This window comes from Hesperophylax consimilis, chromosome 1, assembly GCF_061612785.1.
Source record: "Hesperophylax consimilis isolate HC1 chromosome 1, BYU_Hcon_1.0, whole genome shotgun sequence".
NCBI classification, from domain to species: Eukaryota; Metazoa; Arthropoda; class Insecta; order Trichoptera; family Limnephilidae; genus Hesperophylax; species Hesperophylax consimilis.
Genome location: NC_142836.1, coordinates 14,152,843 through 14,163,657, shown reverse-complemented (window position 1 = coordinate 14,163,657; position 10,815 = coordinate 14,152,843).

The window sequence follows — 10,815 nt, the reverse complement described above, 5'->3', positions numbered from 1 at the left end:
AAATGACTCAGAATTAGACTATCGACTTAAAGAGAAGTTTGACGAGGTTTGAACAACGCGGTGGAAAGTTGGAATATCACGAATCACGACCCTTGGAAGAAGCATTATTATTATTTTATAATGTACTTTATACTGAAAAAGCTTGTACGGAGTTCTTGAGGAGTATAATAGCGACCTATGGGTTATCAACGTGTATTCTGCTTCTGTTTACTTCACAAATGTCAAAATCGTGATGACAATAAGCCATTGCAAAAATTATACCTTATTCCGATAGGGTGATGACTCGGTGGACGATAACTGATGACTTTTGCGCTATATCTACTACAAGAAAAAAATATATTTAAAGCCTTGGTGTATATATTTCCTCCGAGCTTAAAGCCATAATATTTTTCACTAGAGTTCGTTAGACTCGCACCACCCATCACTCAAAATTATGCTAAAAATCGATACACTTCCTTTTATTCACGCCCCACCTAAAGAAATTTATCAGTTTACAAAAGCCAATTACGACTTAATCAACCAACATCTGTCATTGACAGACTGGTCATTTACTCAGGAAAATTCGAATATTCACGTAGTAGTCGATTCTTTCTACAACATTTTAAACAGTACCATCAACCAGTTTGTCCCTAAACGTATCATCAAAAAGAGAAAATTTCCAAACCGGTATTCAGCTTCTCTAATTGAAATTATTAAAGATAAACAAAAACTCCATAAAAAATGGAAATCCTATAATAATCCAGTAGACTACATAGAGTTTTCAATCAAACGTACCCAAAAAAAAAACTTACAGAAGCATTGCTTTATTCAGTACATAAGTTCAGTTGAATCTAATATTCTTATAAATAATAAACAACTTTGGAACTATGATAAAAGCATAAGTAAAACAAATGGCATCCCACAAATCAGGCATCTTAAAGATGAGTCAGGCACCGGTGCTCATCAAGTGTGTCAACTATTCTCTAAACACTTTCAGTCCACCTACGTTAATGATAAGGACACGAATGATCCCAGTATAGTCGATAGTTTTACGTATATGAATAATCATAACCCGATTGGGAACGTACAAATAAACAATTTTTTGATCAATAAATACCTGAAGAATTTAGACATTAGTAAGGGTGCTGGCAGTGATGGTATATCGCCATACTTTGTCTCAAAATGTGCAAAAAATCTTTCATACCCCCTTACTAATATATTTAGAATGTCACTAAAAGCAGGAAAATTTCCTACAAAGTTTAAAGAGGCAACTATAATCCCTATTCATAAAACAGGTTCTAAAAGCAACATTGTAAACTACCGCCCAATCTCAATTCTAACGGTATTTAGTAAACTCTTTGAAAAAATTGTCTAAGATCAAATTTATACAACAATTGTTCGCAACATACAAAACCAACAACACGGATTTCTACAAAAAAGATCGGTACTAACAAATGTGGTAAATTTCACGGAATATTTAACGAGCAATATGGACAATAGAAACCAAGTAGATGTAATCTACACTGATTACTCTAAGGCCTTCGATAAAGTAAACCATTTCATTCTAATTAAAAAAATTAAGTCAAATAGGCATCCATGGTGACTTACTTCGATGGCTCACTTCATACCTTCGGAGCAGACTTCAATGTGTATCAGTTGCGGGAACTAAGTCCAGTTTCTTTTCCGTGCCCTCCGGTGTACCTCAAGGTTCTCATTTAGGGCCATTATTATTTAATGTGTATATTTATGATATTCACAAATGTTTTTTACACGCCAATTACCTAGCATATGCAGACGATAAAAAATCTACTTAGTTATCAAATCATTCGAAGATTGCATGAAACTTCAAGAAGATCTCAATCGTCTTTTTGACTACTGTGAATCAAATAAACTTGTAGTAAATACCTCAAAGTGCAATAAATTATCATTTACACGTAAAAAAATAAATTTTCCTTTGATTATACATTAAACGGGACACATATCAAAGAAGTAAAATTTATCAGAGACCTTGGGGTAATGTGAAGATTAAATAGATGTGAAATTAAACTTCATTCAACACACTGACGCAATCATCAACAAAGCCAACAAAATGCTAGGATTTATAATCCGTTTAACGAAACCTTTCCGCAACCTTAAGACTCTATATTCCCTTTACACAGCGTTCATCCGTCCCCACCTAGAACACTGCCCACCGATCTGGACTCCTTTTTACCAAGCTCACATTGAAAGAATCGAAAGAAATCAAAAAAAAATTTAAACACATTAATTATAAACAAAACTTACATTTCTCAAATTACACCGATTCTATTAATTACCACAACTTCAACTCCCTTCATACGTTTGATTTTTGACCAAATCTTATTATTTAAAAATTCTTAACAATGGCCTCGACTCACCAGAGCTAACTAATTTAATAAATATTCATGTTCCAACAAGATCAACACGGCAATCCCATTTGCTTCATTTACCTACATATAGAACTAACTTTAGAAAAAATTCACCAATTCCACGTATATGTGCCCAATATAGTGCTAAATTTCAAAACATAGACATTTTTAGCAATACACTTCACAAATATCTATTAGAAGTAACACGTACGATCGAAAATTAATACAATAGTTTGGAATGTATCCAGAGCATCTCCTATCCTCATCCTAAATTCCCATTCCTCCCCTCCTCACCTAAAATATATATATATATATATATTTATTTTTTTTATGCAAAAAAACTCCATCTCCAATCAATTTTAATATAGGAGACTTTTTTGGTTTGACTGTATTTAACATGTATATATTTATATTTATATTTTATGTATAAGCTGTTTGTCTCTTACCTTTACCAATAAATAAGTACTCGGGCCAAATCTGATTGTCCAATTCGTCCCTGGGTGCGTAAATAAAATGTTAACTTGGCGAACTCCAGCTCCAGTTCAACAGCTGGAGCTAGAGTAGGTAGGCGACACATTACTCTATACGCATCATGGCTTAGCTTATTTCAGTGTATCGCTCGTCATACACTACCGTTAGGAATGTATAGCGAGCGATATGCTGAAATAGGCCAAGCCACGAAAATACAACGCGCTTATTGCATGGCCTTTCACAAGCTGTAAAGAGTGCAGAGATCATTATTTGAGTGCGGCGTGGACTAATTTGTTAATATCTCGTATCTACTGCAATAAAGAAACCGTCTTTCTTTTCACCATAAAACAACGAAATAATTATTTTATTTTAGTCTAAGCTTGACAATCTCCTTCAATCTAAGGAGAGTGGAGGCTTAATTTTTAATTACTTATCATTTTGGTGATATCACGGTAACGATGGACGTATCACCAAAAAAATAAATGGTTCCACCACCATATAATTGACCATGTCATACCACATTTTTTGTGAATTCGCCAAATGCACGAAAGGTACAAAAGTATACCGTATACGGAATTTTTTTAGTCAGTTCAATTGTGTATGTGGGGCTTTATTATTCTAGTTCAGTTGTGTATGTGGGGCTTTATAAATCTATCTTAAGTGTGTATGTGGGTCTTTATAATTCTAGAACACTACTAAATTTTAACAATAGGATAATTTGTAGAAAATGGAGCCAATGACCTATTTCGGTTGTCAGCTATTGGTGACTCATGCGCAACCAAGCGATTAAAATCAAACATGTGAAAAAATAACGTGGTCCGTACCTACCCAGGTTCTAGGTACATAATAGGTATCTAGGCACAATTATAAGTCCCTGTACCTGCGTGTGACAGTCGAGTTAAAGTGCACTTTTCGATGACATACAATAAGCACTTCTGTGAAGCATGAAATTTGTCCAATGTTGCAAATAATTAGTTTTTAATCATCACCACCAAACTCTTGACCGTAGAGGCCACAGACACGGCCTTTACTAATTATAATTATTGATTGGATAAAACGACTGCTTGACAAATTACTTTTCTGATCAGTTTTTGTCACAGCAATCAATAACTAAATTAATTATTTCTCAGGGATCTTAGATTTTGCAGATCACTTTGTACGAATTCAACGCTGCTTTTGTTCTTAACACTTTCAGACCTGAATTAAAACTGGCAATGGTAGAACACATTTGATGCCTGATTGGTTGGTGTTATTAATTATTAATTACACCCAGTTGGTGCAGTTTGAAAAATATTGTTGTGTACTTTATGTTCTTAAATAGTTTAGAAGTTGTTGATTTTTTAATTTAAAAAAAAAATTAGGTCTCAGAGGGCATGTTCCACATCATAAAATGATATTTCGTATACCGTATCCCAAAAATGTAACATTTAATTAAATTTAAAAAATATATATTCAAAATTATTAATTGATAAAAACATTCACAACTAACTTTTATTTATCACAAACATCGCGCTAAAGTCAGTTATACCAGAAATCTGAAATTCTTTATTATCTTAATTTTTAATTCCAATTTTTTATTCGCTTTAGATAGTGAGTAAAAAAATATGAAATCCATGTATTCAAATATACGCACGGTCTGAAAGGATCAATATTTGCATTAATATTCACTGTGCAAATTAGAAAAGAAAAAATTTAATGACACGGCAAGCAACGCCTACACCGGTTTTATGGGTATAATGTCCTTGTTACAGCTAAATCCACACATTGGACAATGTTAAAATCTCATAACAAGGACGAATGTTAGTATGACCCTTTGTAAACAAACCGTCGCAAAAACAAATAATATATTGGTTTTTAGACTAAAGCCACTTTACCAGGAAAACACCTATTATTTTTTTTATCAGGTCAATTACAACCACCGAAAGATTGCCATTATTACCTACTACTGCAACAATTACACCCTCTTTAGTGGCTATTATCTTAAAGAGGCATTAATCTGTCATAATTATATGAAATAAAAAACTTTATCTCAGGGACGGACGAGAAATGTGCTACAGATAATTATTCAGGGCTGGCCCTATGCGGGCGGAATTGAAGCGATGCGCTCCGGGCGCCGAATTGCCAAGGCGCTGATAATAAATAGCTAAAATCTAACATACCTAACACATCGCCCTTGAAATTATTTTTCATTAAAACAGCGCTACACAAAAAAAATCATCCAAATGTTATTGATTTCAGTGATATCCTACCTCGGCGTCTACTGGTTTTGACAAGGGGTGCAAAATTTTGACTTAAGCCAGGCGTCCTTTGTCTCAGGGCCGGCTCCGTATTTATTTGTATGCATATTTTCCATGACTTATTCCATAGCATAACCAATAAGGATCATCACATTTGACTTTTTCCACATATCGCTGGCGCAAATCGACTGCTTCAAGAAAGTATTTCATATAGTAATGGAACAAAGAAGCAACTCAACATACTACCTATTAATATTATATAAATTCCGGGGAAAACTGCAAGATGTCCCCAAAACTCTTAACATTACTGCGAATTCAGGGAAAATACTAAAGCAGTTAGAAAAACATAAAATAAAATTCAAATAAATTAAACCCACACCTGGTAACAGGGCTGGCCCTATGCGGGCGCCATTGGAGCAGTCCGCAAAGGGCACAGAGTTTTCAAGGCCTAACCTAACCTAACCTAACCTAACAGTCCTAACACGCCCTTGGGATTTTTTTTCACGAAAACGGCGCTACACAAAAATACAAATCATCCGAATATTATTAATTATAGTGATCACCTATCTAGGCGTCTACAAACAAGGGGCAAGGGCGAGTAAAATTTTGACAAGCGGCGTCAAATTTTACTCGCGCCAAGCGCCGCGTTCTCTCAGGGCCCGGCCGGCCCTGCCTAGGAGTGATCAAAACACTTGCTCTTCTCCGAAATGAGTTACAGCCACCTTTAATACCACCGCAACGCAGAAAAAAAATTTTTTCTCAGGTTTTACTAATATAAGATAATATAATTATTAATAGTGGCCCACAAGAATCAAATGTGTGTGAATTTTCTTAAGAAAATATAAATCAAAGAAACATTGATAAAATGTACCTCTGAATAATTTTTTAGCTCTTGTTAAAACAAATATTTATTTATTTTCCGTCCCCTTTTGACATTGGCACAGTCCACCCCTGCAGCTTAGAGACATTCAAATTATCTACGAAGGCACGGAGGGATGGGCGTAGCGATGGGCATAATCGATGAATCATTGATGATTTACTCGATCTTTTGACCATCAAAATATTTCGATTCATTATCATGAAGAAATCGATTCTGTCAAAAATCAACACACAGTCCGAGACAATCATTTGAAACGTCATCGAACAAGGGAACAAGGAATCGATTCTGTCAAAAATTATCACACTTTCCGAGATAATCGTTTTGAAACATCATCGAGCAAGGAATCGATTGCTTGACAAACGAGATAGTATTCCCTCGGTACAGTGTGTTACGTACTACATAATATGATTTGATATCCACTAGGAACTGGGATTTGTTTATTTAGGATTTATCTACCAACTGAAGAAGCTACGAGTATGTGAACAATTCATTCATATTTTAGGTTGGAATTTACGACGCCTGTGAGTTTAGTGTTTGTAAAAATGGCATTCTGACTTATAATAAGTTTGGAAGGTTGAATTAACATAAATTTCATTTTTATATTGCCGTTTTTGTGAAAAATCACCTCGCTGTCACTTCATAAAGAATCTTAAGGTTGGATGTATTTTAAGGTTTCGTATTTTTTGTGAATGGTGCAACCGGCTTGATATATAATTATTGTATTCAGTATTGTTTTAGTGTCCAAGTTTTTATGTCTGTAGGGATGAAAATTTTTCATTATTTCTTCTGTAGAAGAATGACTTCATGGTGATTTCAAACCTCCAATATAGTATTTCCTTATAATTGAAGTAGGTACGAAACTTATTTGTATTATTTATTCAGTGTAAATTTAGATATTATGATTTTAACGTCAAATGAAACGCATTCAAATTCGTAGTCATTCACATCATTATAATAATATTACGATCATTACGTTGCTATTTGCAAGTAAACAAAAGTATGAAAACACTGGTTTTGCCCAGTTTTTCGCAAATGAGTACTTACCTACCAAAATGCTCTAGCAGAACTCCGAGTAATTAAATCGATTAAAATACTTCGATCATGTTAATGTTTCGATCCTGCCCATCACTAGATGGGCAGTATGAATTTTAGATGGAAGTATGAATTTTGCAGAACTACGCTCATGTGGAAGTATGCGTATTAGTGATGGGTGTAATCAAGACATCCATTTTGAATTGATCCGACGTTTCGATCGAATAATCAGATGTTAGAATTATCTGCAGAGTTTCGGCCACATCTAATCAACGCTTTATCTCATGTTGCCTCTCCCTCCAGTTCCTCATGTCCAAGGATGTGGTGTTGACCTCCATAACGTCCCACAATCCCAAGTACCTAGATCTCCCAATACAAGAAGGTGTATTATTGCAGGCTTCTTATGAAGGAGTCTCTTTGGTGGTCGACTATTCGCCTTATATACTTCATAACGGACGGCCGGCGTGGTCTAGTGGTATACGCTTTTGACTACAGATCCGAAGGTCGCGGGTTCGAACCCGGCGTGCGCAAATAAATTTTATTTGATTAATTTGTGTTATTTCACAATTAATTAATTTAAAATTAATTTAAAATAATATATAGTATATTTGCGGCACGTTCCAGAGTGGAAGATACTTTCAGTATCGCCCTGGTGTAAGACCACCATTCAGAATTGAAACGTTGCTTGAAATGGCTTTAGCCGTGTTTGGTGACGAGATCTGAATAGCCAGGTACTTCCCCACCTTCCTCTTCCCCATCTCCCTCCCCTCCCCAATACCCTCAGCCTCACAACATACCCCAATTGGGGATGCCATAGTCTCACTGGCTCCAGACGGGAGCAGTTGGGACTCTTGTGCGGTATTACTGTTAAAAAAAAAAAAAAATAATAATAACATCCTGCCAGTTGTTCCAATACTGCCGCTGACAGCTCTTCAAAAAGTGGAGGTCTTTGGTTGTAACTTGTCGATCCCTTCCAAAAAGCCGACAATAATACAATAAAATTAATGTTTAATCGAAATGTTGTAGATATGTTATAAATATCATAATATCCGACAGATAGTTACGATAAGACCATTAATTCGTTGACGAATTCAGTGTGATCGATAGGTACCTAAGAGGTACCTAAAAATGAGGATGTTCAAAAAAGAGACAGCAAAATCATAGTTCTCGAAAAAAGTGACGAAGCCATATCTTTCATATTACCCAACGAAATAAACATTCCGACCGTCGATTTTTCTAAATCAAATCGATTGATGTAATCCATGTCTGAGATATTAATAATTCGAAACGTTAATTCTATTTTTCGATAGTTATCATCACTAGTATCTATAGTCCATGGGTCGATAATACTAAGGCTATTAACATAATATTATGGTTCAACATTAGAAGGAGCAGCTTCCGTATACTTGTTTAGACGGTAATAACAATAATATTATTTATTAATACTAGTAGACATGGGAATATGGTTCTATTTTAGAGCATGGTAGTAAAAAGGTAATAAAACCACTGTAAATATTGGGTTCAGCCTATTCTCATATTATTATTGACCACTTATATTTATAGTATTGATTTTAGATCTTTGATTGATGTGCATGGGACCCGGGACCGGAACACGTTCTCTTCAGCTGTGCCAATTTTCTATTCGGTTTGAAATCGTTTTATTATTTTATTACGATTATTTTAGGCATGGCTAATCAGGATGTGCTACTTAATTTCAAACATATTATTTAGCCACAAAAGTGAACCCCCTTGTCACAGTAAAGAGAAAAACTATTATTTCTGGCCCCGATAAATGTATGATAGAGTTTTCTTCAACTTAGTATAGAGAAAATGGTGAATCGGAAGATTCTATCGATCCTCATAATCACTCTGTAACAAACTACGATATGTATAGGTTAAAAAAAAATAAAAGTCCACTAATTAGTATGAACATTACCGGAATGGCTGCCCCTTCCCTCATTCGTACTGCAGAAATAAATACGTCATCATCCTATCCCACTAAATCAGCGGTCGGGGAACCGGGGTAAATTACCCCAAATGGGGTAAAAATGTTTTTTTTGGGGTAATAAGGAAATTTTTCTAGTTTGCTATTTTGGAAGACTGTGAAAATATTACTTTTGATGACATCAAGGATACAGTTATAAAACATCTTACCAAACTCAGAGAGCGGTTCTCTGACTGCTTTCCAGGTCTTGATATACATACTTTCAATTGGGTTGTAGATCCTTTTAAATGTGAAATTGCTAACATACCAGAAGAACCTCCGGGTTTGGCAGAAACAATACTTGAACTTCGATCTAATACTGAAGCACGTAATCAATCTAAGAGTAAAGCCAATCTGTCGTCTTTTTGGATGTCAAAAGCTACGAAGGCTTTCAAAATTGCACATGAGAAGGGGGTAAAAAAGTTGCTGCCATATGCAACAACCTATCTGTGTGAACAAGGCTTTTCCACTCTAATGAACATAAAAACGAAGAACAGAAATATATTAAACGCCGAAGACTGTATTCAAATTGCTCTTACATCAAAAAGTCCCAATTTTGAAGTAATTGTATCAAACATGAAGCAACATCATTTCTCCAAAAAGTGAAAGGGAAACCTGAAAATCTGAATTTTTGTTTGATCCAATTTGAGAATTTTATTTTGTTTGTCTATTACATACTTACTATTTTCATGAAACTTTTTTTTTCTTGTAAATTAATTCAACAAATAATTTTTATATAAATATAAATTGATTGTCTTCTTTTCAAAATGGGGGGAGGGGTAATATCGACTTACGCAAAAATATTTTGGGGTAATGGTAAAAAAAGTTCCCCGACCGCTGCACTAAATTAAGATGTCATTTTGTTAATTTCTTCAAATTAATAATAATTGTACTTCGGAAATTTAATATTTTTACTACGCACGTATTCTTTTTCATAAACCCCGCACAGGGACCCCGAGGAAAATAATTTTCCTCAGTGTCTATGTCATCTTTCGGGATGCTGTGTGGAGTGAATTTTTTAAGGAAAGGAATGAGAGGAAGTTCTGGGAAGGTAAAAGGTATGAGGGTTGGGTAGGACTCTAGATATCAGTGTGTCCAGGAATAACGCACATATGAATATATCCCTCCCACTGCGGCGCAAGCCGATGGGTGGAGAGACCAGTTAGAGATGTCAAAGGGTTTCCCCAAACCAGCGTCTCTCGATCTGAACACACCTCAACCGATGAACACGGGCACCCCTGCCAAATCACCAAACTTAGCCAACCACTTGGGGTGACCTGTGGCAGACGTGTTTACTATCCAATAAATGGTAACCGGAGCGACGGTACCCAAACCTGCCTCCCCAATTGGAAATGTATGTATGTTGTGTCTCCACCAGAACTAGAACTCCAGTGCCTGCTAAAATTTTCCTACCCAAACCATTCCCAAGGGAGAAGACTAAACTGAAACTTATAATAAAATATTTTTTTATGAGTAACTAATCCAAATAATTCGTTCATTTTGAAAACAAAATTTGTGGCTATGATAGCGAAAAGTTAAGATTAAAAAACGTTATTAAAAAATGAAGGAATCCATTTGTGGTATTAGCAAATGTTTATTTGGTCATTGCTTTTAGAATAGATTTACAGCAATGTATATAGTCAGAGTAAACAAACACATTATGTATATTTACAATAACTTTGTTTAGATTTTAAACATCATTGATCTTTTCCATGGAACTAAAAAGTCCTGGGTGAGGGGGAAGATGTTTTAAAAATGACAAAACCTAGTTAAATTTTTCAATGACTTATCACATTCCTTGCCTCATCAAATGCCCCAAACAATCATAAGCCGTTAAAACTGCAT